Source organism: Arachis hypogaea, chromosome 15 (assembly GCF_003086295.3).
Source record: "Arachis hypogaea cultivar Tifrunner chromosome 15, arahy.Tifrunner.gnm2.J5K5, whole genome shotgun sequence".
In the NCBI taxonomy this organism is placed as follows: Eukaryota; Viridiplantae; Streptophyta; class Magnoliopsida; order Fabales; family Fabaceae; genus Arachis; species Arachis hypogaea.
Window position 1 is genome coordinate 117937773 of NC_092050.1, and position 13187 is coordinate 117950959.

A 13187-nucleotide genomic window follows, 5' to 3' on the forward strand; every position below is an offset into this window, starting at 1 on the left:
GGAAAGCTTTCGATTCCTACTTTCTATTGCTTTTTGAATCACCTCATTTGGAGCTCTGTAGCTCAAGTTATTCTTGTTGGAAGTATACCCCTTCAGGCTGTTGTGGCGCCAACGTTTGCCAAAAAGCTTGAGGCAAACGTTGGCACAAGCTTTTTCTCCCCTGGGTATGTTGGTGTGGCGCCAACGTTTGAGCAAAAGTTTGCCCTCAAACGTTGGCGCAAGCTTTTTCCTCCAGGGAATTGATTTTGTGATGCCTACGTTTGCCAAAAATTTTGAGGCAAACGTTGGCTCAAGCTTTTCTCCCAAAAGTTTGAGCTAAAGTTTGAGGTCAAACTTTTGCTCAAGCTTTTTGTTCTCTCTTGCTCCTAGCCATTCCTTCTTCCTTCAACCTTCTTCAAAACTCTTTTCACCTATCATCAGTCAACCAAACACATCAAAGCTTTGCTCAAAATCATGAGTTTGTTATTCTTTCATAATATATGACAATTATAGCACAAAATATCATGAAATTGCATTAATTCACCCATGGTTGATTGAATCAAAGGAAACATGGAAATCTACCCAATTGGCTTGCTTATGGCTCAAGAAAGTGCATAAAACCTATTGAAAACAAAGGAAAAAGCATAGAGAAACATGACATGGTGACATGTCATCACAACACCAAACTTAAACCTTGCTTGTCCCCAAGCAAGAAAAGAATCATGCAATAAAGATTCACAATCCAAGGCAAGAAGAATAGCAACTCAATGTTCATGGTAAGCTAGTTTTCTAAGCATGCTACAATCACAAAAGAAATATAAATGATTGATGCTTCCATCTAGCTCAATTTATGAAATCTCTCTCTTATATTTCTTCCTTGAAACAAGCTTTTGATTTTCTTATTTAGCTTCTCCTTTTGGGTGCTTTGCCCCATGAGTTGATAACAAAGCTACGACTTCTAAATGCTTTGTTTTCAAGTATTACCACTTGATACATAAGCACCACAAGCATTTGATTAGAGGACTTCATTAAGCTCATTTTTCTTTTCTTTTCTTGACTCTCTAATTATTGATGCTCAGAGCCTTGAGCTTTGAGGGAGTGCTTTTGCACTTTGAGCCTAACCTTGACTTCTAAGTGTTTTGTTTTCAAGCATTTGGCTTGATACATAAACACCACAAGTACTTAACAAATAAATTGCCATTTGTACTCAGAGCCTTCAGCTTTCTCATTCTTTCCCTTTTTCTTTTCTTGCTTTAATTGTATTTGCCTCTTCAAGGTTTTCATGATTTTCAAAAGATTTCACAAAATGTCCTAGATGAAAAATTCAATTAAATAAAATCCAATGCAATTAAGCAACAATCAAACATACTAGCTTTCCAATACTTTTATGCACATGCTAAAATCTTCTTTAATGCCTTGTTTGTTTATGATCATGATACTTTGTTGCTTTTGAATTCACAAAACTCAAGTTGGTAATCATAATGACACAGCACCATGTTGCAAATCAAGATTCAAGTTATGCTTTATTCATACACACATGTAAACAGAAAGTAAAGACAATCAAGCAGTTTATAGTGCTTGAAACAAATGAGAGGAAAGGAACTTTACAACCTTGTAGTTCATCTTCTCTATTGTTGTCATTTTCCTCCCATTCTCCTCCTTCCCATACCAACTCAGAATGCTTGCTCATCTTCAAGCAACTATTAGAACCGTGGCTATGGGGCTAAGGTGGATCATGAATGTCTTACACAAGAAATGTTAGTAGTACATGTGTTTCAAGCAAGCAAAATTAAAGATAATAATCAAGGCACAAGAGACAGAGACATTGTGACTGCATATATAAGAAGGTGAGCATAATACTTTGCATAAAGAATAAGTGGCACACCAAACTTAGTGTGACACTTTCACTTGGAATTGTTGCAAGTATCTTGTAAGGATTAGAACCAAATTTTGTTGCATAGCAACACCAAACTTAGAATGCAACCACATGTCAATTTATTTGAAATAAAACTAAACGAAAGAAACTGTTATATGTTAAATACAATCACCAAGCCAAGAATCTATCATGAATAAAGCTCTCTTGGTAGTGTATTAACAAACACAGTAAATAAAAGAAAGCATTTAAAAACAAGAAAATGACTCAAAAAAAAAGATAACTAATATTGTCTAACTAAATGAAAGATAACACTGCAAGGCATTATGATTATGCAAACAAGTGATGTTGCTGGATGTATTGCATAGAAAATTAAGTGGCACACCAAACTTAGAATCTTAGTGTGACACTTCCATGTAGAATTGATGCAATCATCCAAAGAGATTGAAAACAAATTTTTGCAGGGCAACACCAAACTTAGAATGTAATCATAAGCCAATTTATTGAATTTAAACAAAACAAAGAACGAAACAAAGCAGAGAAGAGAAATTATACCTACGGTTGGCATGTTGTTCACTTTCTTCCTCTTCTTCCAGTTTGTTAAGAGGAATGACTTCAAGAGAGGAGAAGATTCAGCTATTGCCCCCTGTCTTGGTTTCCCCTCAGCAAGCTTTCTTTTGTACATGGATTGATTGAGCTTGCTTGCTATTGGTCCAGGGGTTGGATTGCTTGTGGTTGACCTCCTCTTGAATGTTGTCCTTGGTAGCTTGGTCACAATCCTCTTCTTGGTGCTTTTGTTAATTGCCTTCACTTCTTTGGATTCAAGACTTGGTTGCTGTGTAATTATTGGAGTTTTGTATTCCTCCAGAGCCTTTTGAACTGGTGGTTCCATGAACTTCTCCTTCATGTACTTCTCTGCCTCACTTGAGTTTGGAATGACTTCCTCACTTTCTTGCTCTTCCACTTCCTCCCTTGCACTCAACATTTGCTTTAATAGCTCTTTTATGGAGGAGGTTTGTTGTTCTTTCCAAGATTTCTTCATCTCCTCTTCATATTTTTCGATCACAGATTCAAGGAAAGTTTGTGAGGGTTGTGAATGTTCATGTTCCTTTGTCACCTCAAGTGCAGTTTCATTTTCAACCACCTCATTCTTCATTGAAAGTTCACTTGATGCAGTAGACTCCTCATCTTGCTCTTCCACTTTATCCTTCACATCCATCAATCGGTTTTTATTTTCCTTGCTTAGTGGTTCTGAGCATTTCCCTATGTTCTCCAATTGCTCATCCATCTTCTGAAGACGGATTTCTTGTTCTCTCCAGGATTGTTGTTGTTCCTTCATGAATTGTTCTTGTCTTTTCAACAATTCTCTGGATTTTTGAAGGGGATCTTCATTTTGCTCTTCCACCTCCTCCTTCTCATTTAGCATTTGATTGATCAACACTTCTATGTTTTTGAAGGAGTTCTCTTGTTCTTTCCATGATCTTTGTACTTCCCTTTCATGTCTTTCAAACATGGTTTCAAGCTTTGAGGGGCCTTGGTTCATGGAGATTTATGTGGGTGGTGAGTTTTGGCAAGGATTTTGTGTGGAGACAAAGTCCAGTGATGAAGAATTTTCAGATGAAAAACTGGAAGGTGAGGTTGGAAAATTTTGTATAAATGAATTGATAGTACGTTCGAGTGAAGATGGCTCTTGATAACTAGAATATGGGCTCTCAAATGTTTTCTGGTTTTGCTCCCCCCAGCCATCATTAGAATAGCAACTTGCATCATTTTGTGGTGGAGGAAGATATCCCATATGAATTTTTTGCTCATCTTGTGTCTTTGAAGCAAATCTCCATGAATTGGAGTGCTCAGAAGGTGTATTCTCTTGGTGATATTCCCAACCACCATTAGAGATTGGTGATGGTGGGTAATATCCCATAAAATTTGTTTGATCATAAGATGAGTTGAACTCCATTTGAATTTTGTAAAATACAACACCAAGGAAAATTGAAATTCATGTTTTAGATGATATTTGCTTAGTGAGGCAAAAACACAAACACCTTGGTTTCAAGAACAAAAACAAAGAAAATGCTTAATCTAGACTTCTCACCCACTTAATCATTGTTGATCTAAATCAATCCCCGGCAACGGTGCCAAAAACTTGATGTGTATTTTCGGAAATCGAAAAATAAATTCCAAACACACAAATCTAACTGGCAAGTATACCGGGTCGCATCAAGTAGTAAAACTCACGTGAGTGAGGTCGATCCCACGAGGATTGATGGATCAAGCAACTTTAGTGGGTGATTAGTTTAGTCAAGCTAACATTTGAGTGATAATTGATGCAGCAGAAAGTAAATGACAAGGAAAATTAAAGTGCAAAAAGTAGATTGGACAGTAACTTAAAGAGCAAGAAATGTAAATTGCAAGAATCTTAAATGACAAGGAATATAAATTGCATCAAATGTAAAGGGGAGTGGGTGCTGAAAATTAAAGAGAGCACTAGATCAAAGCTTAGAGAAAATTAAACTTGCAGGAAAAGTAAATCAGATCATGAACAGAAATGTAAAATGCAGAGCACTTGCAGAAGAATTAAATTGCTTGAAAGTAAATCGAATTCAGTGAGAACAGAAAGCAATGAGAATCAAAGATCAAAATCAAGTTCAATGTAAATTAGATTGTAAACTGGCAGCAAAGGAACTTGTAGTAGAGGAGAAATTAAAATTGCAGAAGAAGAAAACAGAGAGAATTCTCAAGGTGAGATTGAAACAGAATTTCTTCAATTCTCAACCCAAGATTCAAAACAAAAAGAAAAACTAAAGAGAGAGAGTTCTGTATTCCTAATGCTCCCTAGTGGAGCTCGCCCCTTCAATAAAATGAAACAGATGCCTATTTATAGGCATTTTTACAAAATGAAAATGAAACTCAAAACAAATTACAATTAAAATAAAATTTCTATTCTAACTATCTCTTGTGCCTTTGAGTGGTGTCAATTGGGCCCTTGCTCTTGATAGAATTGGGTTGAAGATAGCCTCTGTTGATTGCTCTTGGAGTTGGAGAGAAACCCATTTGTGAACCGGGCCGTGAACCAGAAAAGCTTGAGAAAAAGTTTGAGGTCAAACTTTTACTCAAACTTTTCATATCAGCTAACATTCCTTGCTGCCATCCACGTTTGAGCCAAAGTTTGAGGTCAAACTTTGAGCCAAACGTGGATCCCTTTTATATGCTTCTTGGGGGCTACTTGGTCCTCTTGTCAACGTTGCCAATTTCATGCCAACTATAGACTATTATATATGGTTGGAAAGCTCTGAATGTCAGCTTTCTAACCCAATTGAAATCACCTCAATTGGACATCTACAACTCAAGTTATGCCCCTTTGAAGAGGACAGGGTCGCTGGCTTTGGTGTGCAGCGTTTGAGGTAAAGTTTGCCTCAAACGTGGTCGAAAACGCCAGTTCTGGAGGTTCAAACGTATTGTCCACCCCATACTATTAAACATTGTTGGAAAGCCCTGAATGTCTACTTTCCAATGCCGTTGGAAGCGCATCATTTGGAGTTCCATAGCTTGAGTTATACTCCGTCGAAGGTGTAGAGGTCAGTTGGCCTCACTGCAAGTTGCCACCATGTTCGTTTATGCTCATTGCGGGGCAGTTTTCTCCCTCAATTTTAGTGTCCACCATGCAGTGCCATATATGCTTGGAAACCTCTCGATTCCTACTTTCCATTGCTTTTTGAATCACCTCATTTGGAGCTCTGTAGCTCAAGTTATTCTTGTTGGAAGTATACCTCTTCAGGCTGTTGTGGCGCCAACGTTTGCCAAAAAGCTTGAGGCAAACGTTGGCGCAAGCTTTTTCTCCCCTGGGTATGTTGGTGTGGCGCCAACGTTTGAGCAAAAGTTTGCCCTCAAACGTTGGCGCAAGCTTTTTCCTCCAGGGTATTGATTTTGTGATGCCAACGTTTGCCAAAAAGTTTGAGGCAAACGTTGGCTCAAGCTTTTCTCCCAAAAGTTTGAGCTAAAGTTTGAGGTCAAACTTTTGCTCAAGCTTTTTGTTCTCTCTTGCTCCTAGCCATTACTTCTTCCTTCAACCTTCTTCAAAACTCTTTTCACCTATCATCAATCAACCAAACACATCAAAGCTTTGCTCAAAATCATGAGTTTGTTATTCTTTCATAATATATGACAATTATAGCACAAAATCTCATGAAATTGCATTAATTCACCCATGGTTGATTGAATCAAAGGAAACATAGAAATCTACCCAATTGGCTTGCTTATTTCTCAAGAAAGTGCATAAAACCTATTGAAAACAAAGGAAAAAGCATAGAAAAACATGACATGGTGACATGTCATCAGGTGCTTCCATAGGATTCTTCCATGTAATTCACCTCTTCCATTGCTGGGTTCTCAGGATCATAAGCTTCTTCTTCAGATGAAGCTTCTTTGGTACTGACTGTTGCTGCTTGCATTCCAGACAGACTCTGAGAAATCATATTGACTTGCTGAGTCAATATTTTGTTCTGAGCCAATATGGCATTCAGAGTATCAATCTCAAGAACTCCTTTCTTCTGATTTGTCCCATTATTCACAGGATTCCTTTCAAAAGTGTACATGAATTAGTTATTTGTAACCATTTCAATGAGTTCCTAAGCTTCTGCAGGCATCTTCTTCAGATGAAGAGATCCTCCAGCAGAGCTGTCCAATGACATCCTGGACAGTTCAGATAGACCATCATAGAAAATACCTATGATACTCCATTCTGAAAGCATGTCAGAAGGACACCTTCTGATCAATTGCTTGTATCTTTCCCAAGCTTCATAGAGGGATTCACCTTTCTTCTGTCTGAAGGTTTGGACTTCCACTCTAAGCTTGCTCAATTTTTGAGGTGGAAAGAACTTTGCCAAGAAGGCATTAACTAGCTTTTCCCAAGAGTTCAGGCTTTCTTTAGGTTGTGAATCCAACCATATTCTAGCTCTGTCTCTTGCAGCAAAGGGAAAGAGCATAAGCTTGTAGACCTCGGGATCAACCCCATTGGTCTTGACAGTGTCACAAATTTGCAAGAATTCAGCTAAGAATTGATGAGGATCTTCTAATGGAAGTCCATGAAACTTGCAATTCTGTTGCATTAGAGAAACTAATTGAGGCTTAAGCTCAAAGTTGTTTGCTCCAATGGCAAGGATTGAGATGCTTCTCCCATAGAAGTCAGGAGTAGGTGCAGTAAAGTCACCAAGCACCTTCCTTGCATTGTTGGTATTGTTGTTGTTTTCGGCTGCCATGACTTCTTCTTGTTTGAAAGTTTCTGTTAGGTCCTCTATAGAGAGTTGTACTTTAGCTTCTTTTAGCTTTCTCTTCAAGGTCCTTTCAGGTTAAGGATCAGCTTCAACAAGAATGCCCTTGTCCTTGCTTCTGCTCATATGAAAAGAGAGGAGAAGAAAATATGGAATCCTCTATGTCACAGTATAGAGATTCCTTGAGGTGTCAGAGGTAAAGAAGAATAGAAGGAGAAGGTAGAGAAGAAAGAATTCGAACTTATCAAGAGGGATAGAGTTCGAATTGTATATTGAGGAGGAGTGTTAGTCCATAAATAGAAGGATGTGAGAAGAGGGCAAGAATTTTTAAAAATAAAGTAAAAAGATTTTGAAATAATTAAGAGCAACTTTGAAAATTTGGTAAATGATTTTCGAAAACTAAGATTGGGAAAGAAATTAAGTGAATTTTGAAAAAGATTTTGAAATTAAAAATCAAAAAGATATGATTGAAACTTAATTTTGAAAAAGATGTGATTGAAAAGACATGATTGAGAAGATATGATTGAGAATCAAATTTAAAAGAAGAAAGTTTTTAAAATTAAAGTTGATTACTTGACCAACAAGAAATTAAAAGATATGATTCTAGAATTAAAACTTTTGATCCTTTCTTAATAGGCAAGTAATAACTTGAAAATTTTGAATTAAATCACTAATTGTAGCAAGGATTTTCGAAAATAGTAATAAATAAAAAAATTGAAAAGAAATTGATTTTGAAAAGATATGATTGAAAAGATATGATTTGAAAAAAAATTGATTTTGAAAAATTATGAAAATTTGAAAAAGATTTGAATTATAAACAAAATCTTTCCTCTAGTGTCCTCCTGGCGTTTAACGCCCAGCCAGGCACCCTGGCTGGCGTTTAAATGTCAGTTTTCCTTTTTCACTGGGCGTTTTGAACGCCCAGCTTTTTCTGTGTAATTCCTCTGCTGAATGTTCTGAATCTTCAACTCTCTGTGTTATTGACTTGAAGAGACACAATTTAAAATTTTTTTTTTGAATTTTTAATGATGAGAAACAATAAAAAATGCAACTAAGATCAAATAAACAATGCATGCAAGACACCAAACTCAGAAGTTTGTATACTAAGGACTATAACAATTTAAAAATGCATGTAAGAAACAACAAAAGACACAAAATAAGAGAGTTTAAAGATCAGAGCAAGAAAATCATCAAGAATAACTTGAAGATCAATGAAGAACATAATGCATGTAATTTTCGAAAATTAGAAGAATGAAGACATGCAATTAAAACCAAATTAAAATTAGACACTAGACTCAAACAAGAAACATAAAATATTTTTGATTTTAAGATTTTATACATTTTTTTGTGATTTTTCGAAAATTATATGAAAAAAGAGAAAAAAGACTTCAAAATTCTTAATGAGAATTCCAGGAATCATGCAATGTTAGTCTAAAACTCCGGTCCAGGAATTAGACATGGCTTACTAGCCAGCTAAACCTTCAGTTAAAGCTTAGGTCCAAAACACTAGACATGGCCAATGGCCAGCCAAGCTTTAGCAAATCATTACGTTCAACAGTAAGATTGATAGAAATCAACAAGCCCTTGTGATGATAAGTTGAAACCTCGGTCCAAAAGATTAGACATGGCTCCTTAGCCAGCCAGACTTCAACAAATCATCAAGAAACTCTAGAATTCATTCTTAAAAAATCTGAAGAACAAAATAGAAATACACTTTTTTTTTTGAAATTTTTTCGAAAATTGAAAAGCAATAAGCTTAAACATAAAATAAAATTACCTAATCTGAGCAACAAGATGAACCGCCAGTTGTCCAAACTTGAACAATCCCCGGCAACGGCGCCAAAAACTTGGTGCACGAAATTGTGATCATCAATGGCGCCAACAACTTGGTACGCACAATTTTAATCTCAACTATTTGTCACAACTCCACACAACTAACCAGCAAGTGCACTGGGTCGTCCAAGTAATAAACCTTACGTGAGTAAGGGTTGATCCCACGGAGATTGTCGGCTTGAAGCAAGCTATGATCATCTTGTAAATCTCAGTCAGGCAGATTCAAATGGTTATGGGGAATTGATAATTAAAATATAAATAAAATATAAAATAAGATAGAGATACTTATGTAATTCATTGGTAGGAATTTCAGATAAGCGTATGAAGATGCTTTGTTCCTTCTGAACCTCTGCTTTCCTATTACCTTCTTCCAATCATTCATACTCCTTTCCATGGCAAGCTTTATGTTGGGCATCACCGTTGTCAATGGCTACTTCCCGTCCTCTCAGTGAAAATGTTCCAAATGCACTGTCACTGCACGGCTAATCTTTTGTCGGTTCTCGATCATGTTGGAATAGGATCCATTGATCCTTTTGCGTCTGTCACTACGCCCAACACTCGCGAGTTTGGAGCTCGTCACAGTCATCCATTCCCAGATCCTACTCGAAATACTACAGACAAGGTTTAGACTTTCCGGATCTCAGGGATGGCCGCCAATAATTCTAGCCTATACCACGAAGGTTCTAATATTAGATTAGAAACCCAAGAGATACACATTCAAGCTTTATTGCATGTAGAACGGAAGTGGTTGTCAGGCATGCGTTCATAGGTGAGAATGGTGATGAATGTCACGGATCATCACATTCATCAAGTTGAAGAATGAGTGTATATCTTAGAGAAGAAGTAGGCGTGAATTGAATAGAAAAACAGTAGTACTTTGCATTAATTCATGAAGAACAGCAGAGCTCCACACCTTAATCTATGGTGTGTAGAAACTCCACCGTTGAGAATACATAAGTAGAAATAGTCTAAGCATGGCCGAATGGCCAGCCTCAAAGGTCTAAGGACTAAACGTCCAAAGATTCTTTTTAAATACAATAGTAAAAGGTCCTATTTATAGAAAACCAGTAGCCTAGGGTTACAGAAATAGGTAATTAATGCAGAAATCTTCTTCCGGGCCCACTTGGTGTGTGCTTGGGCTGAGCATTGAAGCTTTCACATGTAGAGACTTTTCTTGGAGTTAAACGCCAACTTTTGTGCCAGTTTGGGCGTTTAACTTTAGCTTTTATGCCAGTTCTGGCTTTTTGACGCCAGAATTTCTATGCTGACTTGGAATGCCGGTTTGGGCCATCAAATCTAGGGCAAAATATGAACTATTATATATTGCTGAAAAGCCCAAAATGTCTACTTTCCAACGCAATTGAGAGCGTACCAATTGGGCTTCCGTAACTCCAGAAAATCCACTTTGAGTGCAGGGAGGTCAGAATCCAACAGCATCTGCAGTCCTTTTTCAGCCTCTAAATCATATTTTTGCTCAGGTCCCTCAATTTCATCCAGAAAATATCTGAAATCACAGAAAAACACACAAACTCATAGTAAAGTCCAGAAATTTGAATTTTATTTAAAAACTAATAAAAACATAATAAAACTAACTAAAACATACTAAAAACATACTAAAAATAATGCCAAAAAGCGTATAAATTATCCGCTCATCATTGAGGCTTGAGGAGTGGGAGTAGAAGGTGGCTCCATGCGAGCAATGAGAGCTTGGAGGGTGGAAGTGGGACAATTAAGACTTGAGTTTAGTGTATTTTGGCGTTCTTTTTGTCATTGGAGTATGGACCGAAGTGTGTCATCTTGATTTGAAGATGTGGAAGGATAAGTGATTTGTGGTGCTTGGGGTTGGTTGGGTGGGAGTGGTTGTCTATGAGGTGGTATGTAGGTTTGATAGTTCCTTCCTTGATTTGGTTTTTGGTTGGGAGGGTTTTGTGAATAGCGATTTTGTGGAGTGTTATTGTTCCACCTTTGGTTGCCTCCATTGTCCCTACCTCCTTGTTGATAATTGTCCCTTGGTTATAATTGCCTCCATGTTGGGGGTACCCTTGGTTGTAATTGCTCCTTTGTGAATGGTATCCTTGATTAGCACATTCATAGTAGGGGCGATCATAGAAGTTGTGGGTAGCCGCTAGAGTGTTATCTTCTTGGAGACTTGGACACTCATCCGTGTAGTGGGAGTAACATGAACAAATGCCACATGCTTTTTGGGGGACCAATTATTGACATTGTTGGTTTTGAGGAGGTAGTGGTTGTTGTTGGGATGGAGGTTGTTGTTGATTCACTTGGAGTTGCTTTAGAAGGTTTGTCATCTCACACAAGGTCTTAGTAAGGGAAGCGGTCTCACCACTAGAAGAAACTTCATTCATGGCCTTTGGGCGGTTAACTCTCCGTCTAGCATGTTGAGTGGACTCGGCCAAGTCATTAATGAGTTGCCATGCCTCCTCTGCCGTCCTATACTTTGACAAAGAACCGTTGGTTGAAGCATCCAACAAATTCTTATCTTGCTCCCTCATGCCTTGGCACACATAGCTAAGCAAGACTTGAGTGTCAATCATGTGGTTGGGACATAAATCAAGGAGTTTGCGAAACCGTTTCCAATATTCATATAAAGTTTCCATCTCACCTTGTACAATACATGAGATCTCCTTCCTTAGCTTGTCCGTCATTTCTACGGGCATGAATTTATCAAGGAATTCTCTTCTAAGAAAGTCCCAATTGGACACAATATCACTAGGTAAGGTATAGAACCACTCCTTAGCTCTTCCCTCAAGAGAGAAAGGGAAGACAAACAACCATATAGCCACTTCATCGGATCCTTCCCGCCTAGTAGTCGAGCATACACCATGAAAGTCCTTGAGGTGTTTAATTGGATCTTGTGCGGGAAGTCCATGGAACTTTGGTAAGAGATTGATGAGAGCGGTCTTGAGTTCAAAGTTTGCATTCAAGTTGGGATGAAGCACATGTAGTGGTTGGAGAACAAAATTCGGTGCACCCACTTCCTTGAGAGTAACTCTCCTTGGAGCGGCCATGTTGTCCAAACCTAGATCAAAAGAAGAACTATTAGTAGTATCAACGGAAGAGTAATTAGTGCCTTCGTTGGATGACGATGATGTGGTTGGTGAATTGGTAAGAACCTTTTCACCTTTCTCAAAAGCTAACCGCCTCTGAGCTTGCCTAATATGAAGCAAAGTTCTTTCAATTTCTGAATCAAATGGTGCTAAGCTCGGATTTAGTAGTGAACGCGTCATACAATGAAGGAGAAAAGGAGCTCATGACATCAATTGGTATCTAAGCAAAATCTAGTCCTATGTAACAATCAAACAAACAATCAATCAAGAGAGAAATACAAATATTCACATGTTAACATATTCACACTAACCAATAGAATGGCACACATAAGCAAATCCCCGGCAACGACGCCATTTTGATGAACGATTATATTCTTATGCCGGTTAGAAACTAGCAATGAATCCGATCGTGAGTATAGTCTAACCAACACGCGAATACCGCATCAAACAATTCTAAAATCTATGAACGAGAGTATTGATCCCGGGTCGTTCTCCCTAGGAATTGCCTTAGAATGTGCATCATTGATTAGGAAAGCTTTTATGGTTTTGAGAGTTGGTGCAAGAATTCAAGCTAGCAAAGCAAAGAACAATTAATTGAGATAAAAGCCTTGGCTAAGGGTAAGCATTGGAAGTTCCATCCTTATAGTTTCCTTCAATTATGATAATAATTGATTATTGCCTCACTTAGTTAACCCCCTTACAATGGAGGAAAGTCAAGTGAGAGTAATCAACTTGAGTCATAAGTCCTAGTCTCACCCTAGGGAAGTCTAGCTTTAGTGCACTCCAAGTCAATTAGCAACTTCTCAATTCATAATCTACAATTGATATCCACTATTCAAGTGTCTCCAATAACTCAACCCCTAAGCCAAGTAAGAGAAATCTACTCCATAGCTAGGGTTGTCATTATCACAAATAATTGGTAGGAAATCATAGAAAACATGATGTAATTGAGAGAAGAGAATTGAATTAAAGCTATCTAATCCAAACAATTATTAACAATCAAACAATTGAATGAAACTTTAATTCATTAATCCAAATTCAAAGTAACAAAGTCAACCAAATATAGATCTAAGAAATTGAATCAAAAGAGCATCAATTAAGAGTAGAAGAAGAGTAGATCTACAACTTGTACCAAAGTAAAAGTGAATTAGCAATGGATCTCACCAATAA

At 37.5% G+C, this 13187-nt stretch overlaps 1 non-coding gene across 1 annotated transcript; it reads left to right on the top strand.

The window, feature by feature from the left end:
* The first annotated feature begins 6594 nt into the window (after nt 1-6594).
* Nucleotides 6595-6702, top strand: LOC112753306 (small nucleolar RNA R71). Its single transcript, XR_003177698.1, has one exon. It is a non-coding gene; the product is annotated as a small nucleolar RNA R71 (small nucleolar RNA).
* Nucleotides 6703-13187: the final 6485 nt, after the last annotated feature.